Source organism: Podarcis bocagei (genome assembly GCF_964188305.1).
Source record: "Podarcis bocagei genome assembly, chromosome: 6".
Lineage (NCBI taxonomy): Eukaryota > Metazoa > Chordata > Lepidosauria > Squamata > Lacertidae > Podarcis > Podarcis bocagei.
Genome location: NC_138130.1, coordinates 25,950,664 through 25,969,499, shown reverse-complemented (window position 1 = coordinate 25,969,499; position 18,836 = coordinate 25,950,664). Strand labels below are relative to the sequence as shown.

The 18,836-nt window shown below is 43.1% G+C and overlaps 1 long non-coding RNA gene across 2 annotated transcripts; it reads left to right on the top strand.

The window, feature by feature from the left end:
- Positions 1–8,056: 8,056 nt before the first annotated feature.
- LOC308589503 lies at positions 8,057–18,424 on the top strand. 2 transcript variants are annotated; one of them, XR_014009329.1, is made up of 3 exons: positions 8,057–8,226; positions 11,228–11,423; positions 18,274–18,424. It is a non-coding gene; the product is annotated as an uncharacterized lncRNA (long non-coding RNA). The 2 variants fall into 2 exon arrangements; XR_014009330.1 differs by lacking the exon at positions 18,274–18,424 and adding an exon at positions 14,098–14,374.
- Positions 18,425–18,836: the final 412 nt, after the last annotated feature.

The window sequence follows — 18,836 nt, the reverse complement described above, 5'->3', positions numbered from 1 at the left end:
CATGGACTTCTTTGTGGACAGAAAAGCATTTCATTTAGAATGGAGGTCAGCATTTGTGACAAAGATCCTAGATTCTTTCAAGGTTCTTTTCCTGGCTTAATTGCATTGCCAATTTGACATACCTGCCCAATGGTGTCAGGTTACAGGGTTACGTAAAAATTATTCCAAACATTATTTCAGAAAGCCTAATTACTGTCATGGATGGCCCTGCATTTTAATGACTTCAACGTTACAGATGCAGCAGATATATGAGACCCAGGCTTATAGAATATAACATTGGCTCAAGTTATTTTCTTTTCTCTAAACCTAGAAAGACTACTGCTTTCCTGATGAAAGTTTTTCCAGAACAGTTCCTACAGCCCCACTTCCTACATTCCAGTTGTGCATGGTGCCTTGGTGCACAATACATTTATGAAATATGTATTTCAACCATGGCAAGTTGCATAGAATGAACACCTGAGGAATTCACAATTGGGAATGATTTTTTATTTACTTCCTCACATCCCCGGAAGTGAAAGTTCAGGTTTTTTTAGGTGCCTCTTTCAAAATGTTGCCAGTTCAACCCACCACGCCACCCATTTTAGTACTAACAGCCATACCACAGGTATCAATTTTGAAAAACAAAGATCTGACATTTTTAGAAAGGGCTGAAGAGCCATTTCCACTTGCTAATTTCTGAACACTGAATGTAATTAAGGAAACATACAGCAAAAGAAAGCTGTGATCTGGCAAGTTCTTGCGGGGTTTTAAAATATCTCCTCAATTGTCTCTGGCCAGATTTACAAGAGGGGTTCCCCCCCCAAAAAAGAACTTCCGTCACTTCTAAAGCTTTCTCTACAAGAACATAGGACTACATAACGTAATGAGAGAAATATAAAGAGGCTTTTAAAACTGAGAGGCTGGTTTGCAAAATGGCTAATAAATCCTTTTGCTAAATAAGCTAATCCTTAGAACCATAGCTCAAATTTTGAAAAGCTGACATGGGGTAAATTGCCAAACCTGCCTCCTTCACTGATTTTGGAATGATTTATGTTTTAACCCGTAATTTGGGATAAGCACATGATGCTTTCAAGAAATGTACATCTGACAATCGATTGCATCTCCAGTGTATTGATAACAGGCATTTCAAAGCCTGTTGAAACCATCTCTGCATTAATTAAAGGTGAGTTTTGCATGTCCCCATGGAGCCTTCTACTTTGTTTAAAAAACAAAACTAATTGCATAGCTATAGTCTCACCCTGCATCTGCAGTTTATGTCGAGAGGATACAAGATCATTTTGACAAACACCCAGTAGCACCACCTTATTACAATAAACGTCCCCCTATGGGGAATTTCTCTTAGAGGTTATTATACTGCTGTTTGTTATTTCCCTGCATTTGGAAGTGCTGTAACAGAGGCAGGCGTGTTTTGCATGTTTATAGATATTAAGGCCTTCTTGTTAAATCCTACAGACCTGCTTCCTGATCGGTGCTAGACCCACACCTACTAATTAGATTGATTCATCTGCCAACCTTAGCAAGGCGCTACCAGTTGGGAGAGGCTTCGCTCTCCAGTTGGGAGAACAACAGAAGTGAATTATTTCCTTGCAATTCTGTGGAGCTTCAAGTAGCTCAAGTACTTCTAAACTTTGCATCTCTGTGGAGCTTTGGGCTCCCTGAATGCCCGGGATCTGAATGAGCTCAGTCTTTTGTTCCTCCTTTATTGTGATTCACTCACAAGGATGAAGGGGTCTCTCTCAATGAAGTGGGTTTTTCAGTGCCGAGGTTTTAGTTGAGATAACCCACCCATTGGAGGGCATGCCCTTTGGAGAAGCCCTTCAGATTGTTTAACGAAGCAAAGAACTGGAAAAGGACTTTGTTCTTCTTATCCACATCTCAGATCCATAGCATTTAGCAGCACACTAATGAATCTGGTGTGATGGGTGGGAAATATTCTTGATGTAGCCACTGCTGCCAAGAGGTGGAAAATTTTGATTTTTTTAGTTTTTACTGCTGAGGATTATATATATATATTTGGAAGGGCCAATATGATCTAGCATTTGATTAACAGATTCATTCTTGTTACTTATTCTGATGGGTTTTTCCTTGGCAAGAATTAAATCCCATAATATTGTATCTGAAAACAATTTGTGTCCATTCTGAGCTGCTTAAAATGTTATCATACCTACATACATCCAGTGTACTTTATTTACAGAAGACTTTATTGTCCAGGTCAGAGAGCTGTGCACACACAAGACTCCTACATGTGTAGTCTACCTCAGTTTTAAACTGAAGGTCCAACTCCAAGGATGACAAGATTTCTTGGTATGTGGAGGTCTTTCTGTCCCGGTTAACTAATTAAATGGAAGAAGCCCTAGCACTCCAGAGGCCCCAAATACACACGAGAGACCACACGCCTTCTGGCTCTGGGTGACTAGTGTGAACTGCAGCCCAATTCGCACCCCCAAGCAGCACCCTGATGCAGTGGCGTAGTGTGGGGGGTGCAGGGGGGGCCGGCCGCACCGGGCGCAACATCTGGGGGTTAGGGTTAGGGGGTGCAAATCCATGGGTTAGGGGGCGCAAATTACTTGCCTTGCCGCAGGTGCTGACAACCCACGCTACGCCACTGCCCTGATGGCCTCTAGGAATGAAACTACATGGAGTTTATATTCAACAACTTGCTTGAGTTCATCCCTCCCTGCTGCTTGTGTTTACTGTATAAACAAACACAAATGCCTCGGTAGGTGCTAGGAGAGAACCAAGCACAGTTGTACCTCTGGTTGCGGACAGGATCCATTCTGGTGGTCCAGTCGGATCCCAAGGTTTCCGCAACCTGAGGACCACTTCTGTTCATGCGTGGGGGGAGAAACCCAGTAAAATACTTCCGGGTTTGCCGTGCATGCATCCTGAAGTTTACGTAACCAGAGGGCTCCGTAAATGGAGGTACGACTGTAGTTGTCACGGCTATGGTTCATGTTAAAATTAGAAGTTTAATGTTTGCATTAATGCAATGTTTGTATGCGTTGAAGTTAAAACATATGTAAAGGTTTGCATTTGCAAGGCAGAGAAGTTTACATTAAGCAGGAGGTTCCACTCTAGGTGAAAGCAGAAGGCTGGTGTTTGCCCTTTCCATAGCCTAAAGCTGCCGGATGACTCACTGCTGGAAACCCTGGAAACATGGGCTGCAGATCTCGCACAGCAGGAGTGATGGCTAGCAGTAGCAGCAACAGATGAAATGAAGCGCTGCAGTAAGTTTAGGATCTCTCTGTCTCTGGGAGCAGAAAGAGGAAAGTTTAGGGGACTTAAAGGACTGAACTACATTGCCTGCTACTTTGAGTGTGCTGTGTTTACTTTGTTTCTTTGTAACATTTATGTTTTGTAACTAATATTTAAGACTGTTCTTCAGTAAAGCTCTGAAACTCATTCTTGGGGTGGAAAGCTCATTTATTTCTACACAAGGTCTATATCAGAGATTCCACTGAACAACTCTACCAGTTCATACATACATGTGCATCACCTGATGACTGTCGCATGTACTTGTGAATGCTATGACAGATACAATGCCACATATGATCCACATAACCTCAAACACAATTCATGCATTCAGGGCAAACGGGTTCTATGTGGGAAGGAGCATTCAGCATGAAGGTTTGTAGGGAGGCTCTAACCACATGTTTCTGAATGCGTTTGGAAGCCTCCTTGCAATAAAGAACCCTGCGTTGTCGGGATTTCTGATGTAGAGAGGATCATAAGCAAGGCCACCTAAACACACTAAGAATCCTCCTTCAGACCTTCACACTGAATCTGGGAGTGAATGTGTGGGAATGTTTGAGGCAGGGCTTGCGTGAACACCACCAAAATCCTGGGAACTGTAGTTCACCCCTCACCGAGCTACAATTCTGAGCACCCTTAACACACTACAGTTCATTTTTCAGGTGGAGTGGTGTGCTTTAAATGCATGCAGGAGAAGAGGAAGGATGAAATGGCAATGCCCCTCATTCCAGAGTAACACTGGAAAGTGTAGCCTGGTGGGGTAAACTATAGTTCCTGGCGTTGTTTGGGGGAAGTCATGTGTTTTAAATGGTGTATATGCAGGGTCAGTGGCCAGCTTTCTTGATACAGTTTCTCCACCACTCTGTTTCTTTGTGCTTGTGTCTATCTGTCTGTTCACCACAGAAGAAACACAGTTTTCTCCTAAGCGCCATCTTGGACAGGGAGAAGGAACAGAAGGGGAGAAGTTTCCCTTCCCTGTCCACCCAGCTTTCCCCTGCCTACTTGTGTAGATGAACCAAGCAGGATGTTCACTAATTATTCTTTCAAAATCACTACATCTCCGGGAATATGGAAAGTCAATTATAATTCTACTTTCAGCAGAAGAGCAATGAGAGGTGACACCATCCACAATTTGTAGAGGACATTGAAGTGTAGGTGGGTTCCCACAAGGCAAGACGCAGTGATAACAGCAGACATCCTACTGGTTTATTATAGAAGTGGAATGTTCTGTGCTGCTCTCTTATTTCTCATTCTTTCCTGCTGTTCTGAGAACATTAGCGTTCATGGTTAAAAATGGGGAATTTCACCTACCTGAATGTTGCATAAGAGCACATGAAAGTCAGAGCTCTTGACTCTGCCCTGGAAAAGGTTCATTTTGCTGCTTCGACAAATGCCTTCCCTTTTTTCATGTGGTTAAGAAGCCGTCAAATAAAGTATGATGAGGTTTTGGCTTGTAACAATGACTTTGACCTATGTGTAATAAATCTCAGAGAGCAAGCCTGTTTCGGAAAGGCTGCTGCTACAGCTAAAATGATGCTGAAACACAGCGCCCTGAATCAGTGATAATGTAATCAGTAGCAGGGTGTGAAAAGAAGAAGAAAAAGATTTGCTTCATTTAAACAAATAGCAGTTACGAACACAGAGGAAATGGTATATTAAGATATCTAAGCACAAATGATAAGGAACGCAGAGGAAAATATAAGAAATGGAAACGAGAAGGCAGTTGAAGCTCATGAGATACAAAGCAGAATTGATTGTATATTGTGACTTAGCCGCAAGCTCAGCAAAGCTAAGTTTCGGTGCTTGCAAATCCCTGATTCAGCTACAGTATTGCTATTGCAAATGCAACCATGGAGAGGGAAGAGGTTGGCTCCAGTTCTGCCAACATAAGTCTGCATTGCTAAGTTGGTAGAAGGAGGGAGAGGATGGATTGATCAGTACAGAAACTCACATCAGCAGAAATCTGCAGTTACACAAATAGTGGCAGCCCTACCCTATGAAAGTTAACTCACAAGTAAATGTTTACTTGCTAAGTTTGATAAGATGTGTGCTTACTTGAAAGAGAATCCTGCTGTGATCAATAGGGTTTCCTTCTGAGGAAGTGTGTTTAGAATTGCAATCCTACCTTCCAAGTTAATATGCATGTCCACAGTAGTGATGTATGGAAGAGAGAGCTGGACCATAAAGAAGGCTGATCGCCGAAGAATTGATGCTTTTGAATTATGGTGCTGAAGGAGACTCTTGAGAGTCCCATGGACTGCAAGAAGATCAAACCTATCCATTCTGAAGGAAATCAGCCCTGAGTGCTCACTGGAAGGACAGATCCTGAAGCTGAGGCTCCAATACCACCTCATGAGAAGAGAAGACTCCCTGGAAAAGACCCTGATGTTGGGAAAGATGGAGGGCACAAGGAGAAGGGGACGACAGAGGACGAGATGGTTGGATAGTGTTCTCGAAGCTACCAGCATGACTTTGACAAAACTGTGGGAGGCAGTGGAAGACAGGAGTGCCTGGCGTGCTCTGGTCCATGGGGTCACGAAGAGTCGGACACGACTAAACGACTAAACAACAACAAGATGCATGTCCACTGCCATACTGAATTCATAATAATAAGGTGGACACTGTTTGGATAATTAAGGTGCTTATAGGAACAGTGCCATGATCAGAAAAGTTCTCATGTGCAATAACTTCCCAAGTAACAATACCAATATGGTTCAGTGCACAGTTTCCAGAAGGCATAAGATCCAGCTTAATTTAAGGATGATAACAATGAGGCTACACAAGAGAAGGTGGCATGGTATGGCTGGCTGGACTAGTCTCTCTCTCTTTAATAGGATTGATATTTGCATGCAGTGGTGCAAGGCACCACTTGCGTTGCTGCAGTTTCCGAGATCTGTAAGATCTGATTTTAAACTGGAATAGAAGCAAAAACCGATAACAGAGTTCCTAGGCATTAAGAAAAAAGACAGCTGAAAAGTTTTAAGTCAAAAAGATCCTTCTAATGTTGCATACTGTTAAATTATAAAACTACCTCTAATCCATATACGCTATGCCAGAAGTATTACTAATCAGATTAAGCTTGGTTTCTAATACATGATGGTTTGAGCAAGTAAACAACATGAAAGAAATAGGATTTTGATTTCCAGGCTCTGTGGCATGAAAGATTGTGGTATGTGCTCACTTTTTCAAGATTTCCTTTTGCTGTTCAAGGGAAGGGAGCTCAACACAGAAGGAATTGTTCCTGCCTCCTGCATATAAAGTTGCATTTGAGACTGCTTCAGTCATTGCTCATATGAAGAGGGCAAGTGAGTACAGATGGAGCTATGAGTCAGTATTCAGCTGTAACTTCTGTAGTAGCGGTTTTCTGCTCATTGAGGAGCCTTGTGCGATACTGAATCCTCCAGTCAGGGACCTCAATAGGGTGGGAAGTCTACAGCAGAAGTTCAACCTCAACATGAGGAGGGTTTCAAGAACAGGCTATTGGGAGCACGACAGACTGTTAGGGTCCATGAGCACACCCCAATTTGCGACCGGAATTGTGTGAAGGGCTAAGTCAGTGGTGGCCAAACTTGGCCCTCCAGCTGTTTTTGGACTACAATTCCCATCATCCCTGGCCACTGGTCCTGATAGCTAGGAATGATGGGAGTTGTAGTCCAAAAACAGCTGGAGGGCCAAGTTTGGCCACCACTGGGCTGAGTGTATCCTCCAGGTCCTAGTGTATCTTCAAGATCCACCAGTGCCAAGCTTAGTTTGGACCCTAAGTCAGCCCAGCCAGGGATGTTGAGTATGAATTCTCTTGGGACTATAGATTCCTTCAAGATAAAGTGCAGATGATTGTCTACTGAGAAAAAGTAGTGGAGGAAAGTGAATCACACTTTCCCATCTGATCAGAAATCCAGGGAAGCAGGAGAGCCACATGATTCTCCTCTCAGCCTGAAGGCAAGGCAAGAGAGCCTATAGCAGTCAACCAAGCAACTCAATGAACACTGCAATAAGTTAGCGATTAGCAAACCATCATCATCTCTATCGACTCATTCTGATAAATGAGGGAGAGAAATCAATACCCTCCAACTGACAAAAATGGCACAGGAATGCGAAAACGGCACCTCTTGCTCGTTACAGCCTACTCCTAACGTACAAAAGCACATAAGTACAGAGAGTATTTTTAAAAAAAACTGCCAGGAAGGAAGCAGAAGTCAAGGAACAAGGAAAGGAGCAAGCGGATCCAACCAAAGATTCCAGTCTCCGGATTAAGCGCTCGCATTTTGGAGTCACACTGTGTGTGTGTAACTTGTACTTTCTAATGTATTTTTAGTTATGGGTATGCATCAACACTTGGACACCACAATAGAAATTTTGGATTAATTCCCTACTCCAACCCCTGGTCATGGTATCGGTTTAGGTCCCCATCCACCACTCCACCCCAGCCAGGTTCAAAGGATTGCTTATCCTCTTATTTTGCTAGTGCCTTCCTTTTAAAACTCGCAGTTGTCATTGCACATACAGCTACACAGATCTAAAGTGATAGTTTGCTTTTGTCTATAGGCAACCCCAGTCCCTTTGATAACAGCTGCTGGTGTGGCTCCATCTCCTTGGATGCACTTTCTTCCCTTATCAACCACTACATGAGTCTGCGCTTGAGGAGTTAATCAATAACTAAGGGCTCACTAAACAAATATCCCCTTGTCTTGAGCTATGACTGGCCAAGAATGATTACTCATTTACGAGTATCATAACTTGGTTGCTAAGCAGAATGAACAATGGGAATTCCGGTACAGGGTTTCAAATCAGCATGCCTTGATGCAAGCTCAGGTTGTGGCCGTTACTATTTATGTTTTCTGAACATTTTATATTTTTCACATTTCAGACCCTCTACATTTCCATAAGCAGTACACAAGGAAGGTAGAAGACTTTGACAAATAGAATGCTGTCCCCAGCGAGGTCTGCCTGGCGAAACGTTAATTTCAGAGCCAGGTAAATATGTATCTCTTCTCCCAGGCATTTGACAGATTGTCATGATTTTGCTGCTTACTGATTATATGTTTGTGCGGCTGTTTTGTTGGGTCTGTTTTTATTGCGGCTGGCGGAGCAGGATGGGGGAGCATTGCTCATCTGGCTTCCCAACAGGGAGGTCATTGCCAGCAACTGAGAGGGAGAAGGGAGAAGGGAGGAGAAGGGAGAAGGGAGAGGCAGGGGGCAGGGGGAGGTCAGTGCAATGTGGGCACAGCAGCATGAGAGTTGGCTTGGTTCTGCTGTTGCACCTGCAGCAACCTCCATGTTGGGAAGCCAAGTAAGCAGTGCTTCTCCACCCTGCTGCTGGTCAGTTTGATGGGATATTCTAGGGTTTTTTTTTTATATAGAATTGTTGAGTTGGAAGGGACCCTGAGGATCATCTAGTCCAACCCCCTGCAAAGCAGCAATACGCAGTTGTCCCAAACGAGGATCGAACCTGCAACCTTGGCATTATCAGCACCACACTCTAACCAACTGAGCTTTCCAGGCTGAAGGTTAAAAAATTAAAATAACTTAGCAGAGGATGGTTAATGCTTTTAAATTTGTGTAGGTCGCTGGGAGATTCCTTACATGCCAAGCGATTAGCAATTATAATGATCATCAAAAAGGGAGTAGCGGTGAGACTTAACACATTTGTACATTTTAGAAACTGCGGCACAGCATTCCTGCAGGTGTTTAATGCTTTCCCAAAACAGAGCTGATGAACTGCACAGAAACAGGGAACAAGTATGTTGGACTGGATTTCAGTAGATGGGGTGGGATTCAGCTTCACCCTCTTCCAGTTGTTCCATCTGTGCAAGCACCCCAGCTCACCAGAAATAACAATACACCATGTCCTCCATCATGTGCTGTTCTGGGAGGAATTATCCCAACCACCTGACTCAATTGCAGGGGGAGGAGCCAGAAAGCCCTGCCATGGAAGTGGAAGTCCTTCCACAGAGCTTTCACTGATGGGGTTTGTTGGGTGAGACCCACACATGGGATGGTATTCAACTAAGCTTGACTTAGAGTAGACCCATGGAAATTACCGGGCCTTAGTTATGCTCCTGGAAGATTCCCTGGAAAAGACCCTGATGTTGGGAAAGATGGAGGGCACAAGGAGAAGGGGACGACAGAGGACGAGATGGTTGGACAGTGTTCTCGAAGCTACCAGCATGAGTTTGACCAAACTGCGGGAGGCAGTGGAAGACAGGAGTGCCTGGCGTGCTCTGGTCCATGGGGTCACGAAGAGTCGGACACGACTAAACAACTAAACAACAACAACAACAAGTTATGCTCCTTCATTTCAATGTGTCTATTCTGCAGGTGGCACTGTGGTGTAAACCACAGAGCCTAGGGTTTGCCAATTGGAAGGTTGACGGTTCAAATCCACACGATAGGCTGAGCTCCTGTTGCTCAGTCCCAGCTCCTGCCAACCTAGCAGTTCGAAAGCACATCAAAGTGCAAGTAGATAAATAGGTACCGCTCCAGTGGGAAGGTAAACGGCGTTTCCGTGCACTGCTCTGGTTTGCCAGAAGCAGCTTAGTCATGCTGGTCACATGACCCGAAAAAACTGTCTGCGGACAAACATCAGCTCCCTCGGCCAGTAAAGCAAGATGAGTGCTGCAACCCCAGAGTCGTTCGCGACTGGACTTAACTGTCAGGGGTCCTTTACCTTTATCTTTACTCTGCGTAGAACTTAAATGTCACCTATGGGTTCTAAATTGGATAGCCAAGTACACTTTTTTCAAACATCACAGATTCATGTCCCATAGAACAGCCCATCACAGCTGAGGGCAATGATTTTCAAACTTGCACCAACAGTCACTTGGCAACCAGGACTTCACAGATGATTGGCCCAACCTTCCAATGGGTGCCAACTAGTTGAGATAAGGCCAAACAGCAATGTATGGGCAAACAGTGGGAAAGGGTGGCTACAAGACAAAATTAATGTGTGCATTTTGACCTGAAGCTGGTCACAGCTGGGCAAGTCTACAATATTTTCCTCCCAGGTACAGCCCAATCTATTTATGTTTATACAGTGCCTTCTCTGTTCCATCTTAAAAGTTACAAAACACACATTTGAGTTTTTCCATCAGGCCCAGTGCAACACCTTTTCCTTCTCTTCCCCTCCTCACCTTCCAGCCTTCAGGTTTCTGAATCTAGTGGACTCAGAAACTGGCACATCTTTTAACTGATGCCAATAAAATAAAGTACGTTCATCAGGCAATGACTTTTCTACCCTGCTTTGCCCCACTCTCCAGCCCTGAAACCCTTTCCCAAACCACAACTTCAAGAACAGCAGAAGCAGCTAGGAAGAGAGAAGTTCAGGGATTATTTTTTAAAAAATTAATTTAATAAGTTGTGTGCTCTTGTTTCTCAATTTGATCATTTGACATGGTTTTGTATGTTTTGTGGTATTTATGCAATTGTGATTTGCTGTTATTTTTATTGATTATAGATTAGTAATTCTTTATTGTAACTGATAAGTGTAAACTGTTTAATTATTATTTGCTGATGTTTATTTTTACTGTTTACCGTTACGTAGATTCTAATGGATTATTGAATATTGCTTTATTTGATATGTTGTTTATTTTAAAGTTATTGTGACTTTTTCTATTGGATCAGAATGTTACTATTCATGTTTGATGCTTTTATGTGTGTTGGAGGGCACCCAGAGCAGCTGGGGCAACCCAGCCAGATGGGCAAAGTATAAATAAATTGTTGTCATTGTTTAGATCATTCACTTTGTAATCACAGCAAGGTCCCTACCAGTGAAGAAGTGAGCAGTCTGCAATTTTATCCCTGGGTGGAGCTATTGAATGACGCTGTTTCATTACAAGATGCCTCATTCCAAGGAGTTTGTGGGTTTATATACCTTATTAATTTTTAAAACTGTATCCAAGGTGGGAAGAATCTCATTATCCATATAAATATTTCAGTTCTTTCTTATTTGCATGTCACAGAGCTTATGGTTTCACAGATATTTGAGGGAGGGGTGACTGGAGAAGCGGAGGAAAGGCTGAAAAATGGGCTGGACCAATCGGTTGCTGCAAAGGGAAAGTAATTACAACTTGGCTCTGCTGTTGCACCTGCACCACACCTGCACCTGTACTTACAAATTTCCTACTCCGCCACCCACTGGAGACATACAACTGTAAATTGTCAAACAATCTGAGGTAATAATGACCTAAACTTTATTTTTTGCCAGTGTTGATTTAATACTGAAACATAAGTCCAATTCTGGTATTCAAACAACATGTGAGAAGAAGAAGAAGAGTTTGGATTTGATATCCTGCTTTATCACTCCCCTAAGGAGTCTCAAAGCGGCTAGCAATCTCCTTTCCCTTCCTCCCCCACAACAAACATCAACCCTGTCCCCATTGTTTCCATCCATTGTGCACCACCCTGACCTTCCAGTATTAAGTGGGAAGTTCTGAGGGGAGCATCTATTGAACATTCAGGTGACCATATTTTAAAGCCCCCAGACAATCTGGAGCCCAGGTAACTCAAGGTTCCTGATCATGTGGAGCATCCAGCTGGACATGGTTCAAAGGCCCCCTCAGATGTTCCCACTTGACATGAAAAGGTCTTGATGAGGTTGGGGTTGTACGTGCCTGCAGGTGCCAGTGTGCCTCCAGAGGCATGCCATGGTACCAGACAGCTAATTTGCTCCGTTCCACATCAGATTACCCCCTTGCCCTAAATCAGGTCAAAATGGCTTCCTGGCTGCTCCTTGGGCTGCCTGGAGTTCCTTGCAAGGCCTTTGCTGTGCTCACCCCCTTCCATTCTTTCTGGACAGCAGCAGGCCTTTGGATTACATGGAGGGAAGAGAGAAGACCACTGGTGCATAAGCTGTGCCCAATGCCACCTCCTCTCCCTCCTTCCATGTGTGTCCACCCCACCCAACAGCTGACTGATGCAGCTGAATGACAAAGCTACACCCAGCAGCTACACCCATGCATTGCTGGATAAAGGTCTTTGCATTTAACATCTGCTGCAAATAATGATATTATTAAAATTGTCAGAAAAGTAATCATAAAAACACAGTGGTAAGAATGAGATACAGTGGTACCTCGGGATACATACGCTTCAGGTTACATATGCTTCAGGTTACAGACTCCGCTAACCCAGAAATATTACCTCAGGTAATTTGCTTCAGGATGAGAACAGAAACCGCGTGGCGGCAGCGGGAGGCCCCATTAGCTAAAGTGGTGCTTCAGGTTAAGAACAGTTTCAGGTTAAGAATGGACCTCTGGAACGAATTAAGTACTTAACCCGAGGTACCACTGTACTTGCTTCTGCCCTAAGGACTTGGTAGAATAAAAACCCTTTAACCATAACAGTCACTCTGAACCTGGTGGGCCTATCTTAGGACACAATTCCACACTCGTGAAAAAGCCCTGCTCCACTGTGGCTATTAGTCTAACATCTTCCAAAGGAGCACCAGGAAGTGAAGAACCTATGGCTGCAGTGTAGTAGTGCCACATGAGGGCGAGTGTTCGATTCAGTTGCTTGGTCAGATCTCCTGACAGGCATTTTGAGGGATCTGCCTTCTTACAGCAGCCAACCAAGCTAAACGCCAGAAGTGGATCAGTCCTTGCACTTACCTGAAAGGTAAGAACAAGGACCAACTGTTCTGCCTAAGGCCATAAACACTTCTCATTTGATGAAGATACTAAGTCAAGAAGCTTATGCCAGGAAAGGCATGCTGTAAGATTATCATCAAACCTCAGTGCCTAGGGCTTGCCGATCGTATGGTCAGCGGTTCAAATCCCCGCGGCGGGGTGAGCTCCCGTCTTTCGGTCCCAGCTCCTGCCCACCTAGCAGTTCGAAAGCACTCTTAAGTGCAAGTAGATAAATAGGTACCGCTTTCTAGCGGGAAGGTAAACGGCGTTTCCGTGTGCTGCGCTGGTGCCGGCTCACCAGAGCAGCTCCGTCACGCTGGCCACGTGACCCGGAAGTGTCTCCAGACAGCGCTGGCCCCGGCCTCTTAAGTGAGATGGGCGCACAACCCTAGAGTCGGACACGACTGGCCCGTACGGGCAGGGGTACCTTTACCTTAAGATTATCATAAAACCCAGGCAATTAAATCTGTAAGACTGCTATCCTACATAAACAGACCGGGGAGTATGTGTCCTTGAAGAAAGAGAGCCTTAGTTCAAAGTAAATATATCCATGTTTGAGCTGCACAGCTGTGATCCAACACACACTTACTTGAGGGTTGGCTCATTTGATTTATGGGACTTGCAGCTGAGTAACCAAGTTTAGGAATTGTCAGCACCAGCCACCACTGTCTAGAATCTAAGTGGTAAGTTTAAGCAGCATGATTGTAATATTTTCCCCTGTGGCTTACCCAGCCACTTATAACTACATATCAGTGTTGGAAATAATACAAATATTTGTACTAGAAATTTTCTCAAAACTATCAACAGTCTGATCCAGGATCATAACTTTTTCAATATTTTAAAAGCAATTGCATTTATATGCATTTAAAATGTTTGTTTTATTTTTGCAGAATGCAACAGTATTCTTTGATTGGGTAGTGAAAATGTAACTTTATCAGTAAGTGCTGAAACTTTTGGCTTTAGTAGAAAGAGATTATATGTCTGTTCAAAGCTCAGTTTATAGGTATCTACCTAGTACTAGATTCTGATGGTTTGGGGGCAGAAAATAAGTTGTAATTACTCTCCCTTTGCAGAATATGCCAGCCCAAAATATCTAGCCTTTGTAGAAATGAGGTTTTCATTATTCATGTCTCTTTCTGTATATAATGCATATCCTAGATTGCATACATGCATAATTCATTTTCCAATCCAGATAGTAATTGCTCTAAATTTTGTTTTATTTCAGTTTTGAAAATGAAGTAGTCAAATTTCCAACTTGGAAAGAGAAAAATCAAGAGTAATTGAAAAAGCTGTTCAAATAAACAGGAAATTCTAGGTATGATCCAGCCAAATCCCACTGATTTCAATGGGAGTAAAAAAACAGACTTAAAGTTATCCCACGGAAATCACCAAGATTTAAAAATTGTTCACTTTGGCTAAATTAGGTTCTTTGATTGATAAAAACCACTTTTTCAAAATCAACTTATTTTACTTCTCTCATGCTTTAGAAAAATCTTGTCACAAACGTAGCATTTGCCAATGATACAAAATGCAGTTTTCAAGTTTTAAAACACCCCATAAACTTAAAATCCATAAGCCCAGAAGGACCACCGTCTGCCCAGCAATGGTCATAAAAACAAAGTACAGTGGTATCTCAGGTTACAGACGCTTCATGTTACAGACTCCACTAACCCAGAAATAGTACCTTGGGTTAAGAACTTTGCTTCAGGATGAGAACAGAAATTGCATGGTGGTGGCGCGGCAGCAGCGGGAGGCCCCATTAGCTAAAGTGGTACCTCAGGTTAAGAACAGTTTCAGGTTAAGAACAGACCTCCGGAACAAATTAAGTTCTTAATCCAAGGTACCACTGTATAAAGAGACTAAAATGGCACCGTCATGTCAGCACCCTACTTAAAATTGCTCCTTAAAAGTGACAGGGCACAGATGGAGAAAAGATGATTTGTTGACCAATATTACCAACCAGGTTTCCCTCACGCCACATTTTCTTGGTATACACAGAGTTAAGAAGTGTTTCTAGCACTGCAGCAGTCACAGGGCATTTTTTCCCCCTTACCAAAGTTGGTGGACATAACTTAGAGAAACTGTCCCACTAAGGTCAGTGCTGGTAGTGGCTTTCACAACCAGCACATAATCCAGTCAGTTCTCTTTGAAATAGTTCTCTTCAGAGGAATAGGCTGGAAAGTCATTTTTAAAATATAGCATCATTGAGAATGCTTTATTATTCAAATACTTCTTGCCCAATGCTTTATTTTCTCTACCTTTGCCACATCATTTTTCAAAAAAAGACACCCAATCATTCACCTCTGTAGCACTTCTGTCAATTTTCACAGCTATTTTATGCAATGAGCTAACTTTTAATTGCATTAGATGCCTGCAATATCCAAAATATTTTAGAGTGCCATTTGATGGCAAAATAAAAAAGAGTAATGTCCTTCAGAGGAAATGTTTTCAATTTTAGTGACATGTTTAGTGTTATCCTCTTAGTATCATTTCATACAATTAATTTTTAAAAATAAATCCCATTTTCAATACTTTCCCCCTCAGCAGAAAATAAATGTTTAATAAACCTGAATAAAGTTAAGTCTGACGAGGGCACCTGCAACCATAAATTCTCAGCAACCAGCCTATTGGAAAATGTAATGCTGCCGTGTCATTAAAGGGGAGAAAAACATTCAGAGTTCTCAATTTTTCATACTGTTTCACAATATTAGCGTGAACCGATAGCATCTAAAATATGTGTTTTGACAAAAGTAATTAAAGGGTGGACATTTTGAGTTATTCTTAGATTTGAAATGAAAGCTTGTCTCCGTTATTATATTGCATCCATCAATTGTTTCCCACTTGGCGTGACCTTAAAGCTACTCTAGCATAGCGGCGTCACCTTGAAGGCAAATTCTAAAACTCATTAGAAGTCACTTCTTTATTTCCCCAGCAACTCTGTTGGCTAGAACAGCAGCAGGTAAACGGACTCAGTGGATTTTAAAGGGAAAGGGTGGAAGCTTCTGGCAGAGAGCAGGACCTCTAAGCAAAGTCAGTGCCCATCAGGCACATAATATAAGTAAACTAGGCAGCAGATTCATCTATCTATCTATCTATCTATCTATCTATCTATCTATCATCTATCTATCTATCTATCTATCTATCTATCTATCTATCTATCTATCTATCTTTAACTATAAGGAATGTCTGGGGGGACTTTGAAGCAAAGCATTTGGGGACATAGCCACAATGGTTTTGCATACCCTCCAACATCTTTCATATGAAAATAGGGACGTCCTAAATAAATAATGGCCCCAGCCACTCTGGGTTGCTTCCAACGTATATAAAAATATATAAAAAATAAACATTAAAAAATCCCTTCCCTATCAGCCTTCAGGTGTCTTCTAAAGGTTGCATGGTCACTTATCTCCTTGGCTCAGGGGTCGCATAAGTCCATACCCTCCAATGAAAATAGGGACGTCCTACCATATCCTCCAACATTTCTCCAATGAAAATAGGGACATCCTAAGGAAAAGCAGGACATTCCAGGATCAAATCAGAAACCAAGAGAGTTTCTGTAAATCCCAGGCTGTCCCTGGAAAATAGGTAAACTTGGAGGGTCTGGCTTTGTTCTACCACCGCTGTCAGTATACATCTGAAAACCAGTTGCTGGAAACTGGGAGGGGGGCAGAGTGCTGTTGCTTTCAGGTTCTGCTTGTAGGGTTCCCATGGGCATCTAAGTGGCCACTGTGGGAACAAAATGCTGGATTAGAGGGATCTAACAGAGCAGGGGCTCCTCTTAATGTTCATAGTTAGCTCGCCATCAAAATGGAAACAGACGGGGGAGGTGTTTGACAAACATGGGCTGGCAAAAAGTCAGCTCCCATCAGGGACAGAGTGCCAAGCATGGGGCTAAAATAGAAATTAAGGAAATGATGGCCACGATGCAGGCTTTATGCGATTGCATGGCAAAGGTTGAAGGGAAGGTCATAGGAAGTGAGGTGCACAACATGGTGGCATGTTGCCCCTTTTCCAGATGGTTAAAGGTAAAGGGTAAAAAGGACCCCTGACCATTAGGTCCAGTCATGGCTGACACTGGGGTTGTGGCGCTCATCTCGCTTTATTGGCCGAGGGAGCCGGCGTACAACTTCCGGGTCATGTGGCCAGCATGACTAAGCCACTTCTGGTGAACCAGAGCAGCACATGGAAACGCCATTTACCTTCCCGCTGGAGCGGTACCTATTTATCTACTTGCACTTTGACGTGCTTTCGAACTGCTAGGTTGGCAGGAGAAGGGACCGAGCAACAGGAGCTCACCCCGTAGTGGGGATTTGAACCGCCGACCTTCTGATTAGCAAGTCCTAGGCTCTGTGGTTTAACCCACAGCGCCACCCGCATCCCTTTCCAGATGGTTAGAAGGACTCAATTGGGCTTAGATGCCCAAGTTCCCCAAAGGAAGCCATGTGACTATATGAAGTTGCCTTATGGAGTCAAGAAATGAACCACAACATTGGCCTATCTAGTCTGGTCTTGCCCAGCTTTTTTTAGCATGGTTTTCCAAGGTCTCCTGCTCTTTCCTGGTCTACTACTGGGACATACCATGTGAAGTCTACCATCAGGTTATTGTCTCTTCCGTGAGTGTAGCCAAGGGGGCGGGGCAGGAGGGGCAGCTGCCCCCCCAATCAATAAAAAGCAATAAAAATACAGAGCAAACTGAGGTTCTGCCTGCCCCTAACAAAAAGCCTGATCCCCCCCCCCAAATCATGGCTACACTCATGGTCTCTTCCCAAACTGGGTCCTTGCTCAACTCAGAGATACGGACAAGGATGAAGACAAGAAAAAGCTCAGTGCATGATAGTGATTTTTACCCAACTTTTTATATTTGGCTTATGAAACTATATACGTTCAAGCAAACTGGCAGTTTGAAGCAAAACTTTATTTAATAAATAGATCCTTGACTGCATGCTAAAAACATTAAATAAAATGAAAGGACAAGGTGAACACCCGCTTTGTAACCCCAACGTATTTAGAAGCTAATGAAATGAACCTTTGTGTAGGCATTGATGATGAAGAAAAGCTGTCTGCAGCCAAAATATTATTCGCCCACCCATATGGATTTCTGTAAATGCACATTATTCTGCAAGCTTTTGGGAAACCAAGATAAAGCACATTTATGTTGTTGAAAATGATTGCATACTGTGAACTACTGTTCTCATGTTGGGGTGGGGGGAATTACGTCCCAATTGCTTGCAGAAATTCAGGTCATATGGTCAGCACATGAATTAATTATCTCGTTGTGACTGATTGGGGTTAGAGCAAATAATGGCTTGTTAGCATTCAGCACCCTCAGCAAACTGTAGTTGGCATGCCAGGGCATGATCCTGCCCTTTCCCATTTAACTCTTTCTCCTTTTCTTTTTCAGTCATGCCGCACTATTTGATATCACTAGGAAAGGAAACTACAAACGCAAAATGAAGGTTCAGAAAATAGTAGCTGCCATTACTCTGCATAAAACACACACATTCCTCTCATCTACTGGATTGCTCGGTTTCGGGAATAGCTTTCCTGGTTCATACAGTGGTACCTTACCTTGGGTTACAGACGCTTCAGGTTACAGACTCCGCTAACCTGGAAGTAGTACCTCGGGTTAAGAACTTTGCTTCAGGATGAGAAGAGAAATCGCGTGTGGCAGCGGGAGGCCCCATTAGCTAAAGCGGTGCTTCAGGTTAAGAACAGTTTCAGGTTAAGAACGGACCTCCAGAATGAATTAAGTTCTTAACCCAAGGTACCACTGTAACTAAAGTTTACTTACAGACATGAAAGGTCAAACGAAAAACTACACATTACACAGGAGGGAACTTACACCTCACCCCCCCCCCAAGTGGAAATCCCCATAAGATGAGGAAGATCCAGATTTGCACAATATTTATGTATGCTAATAAATATGTATGGGTGCAAATCGAGAAAGAATTCAATTAAAACAAT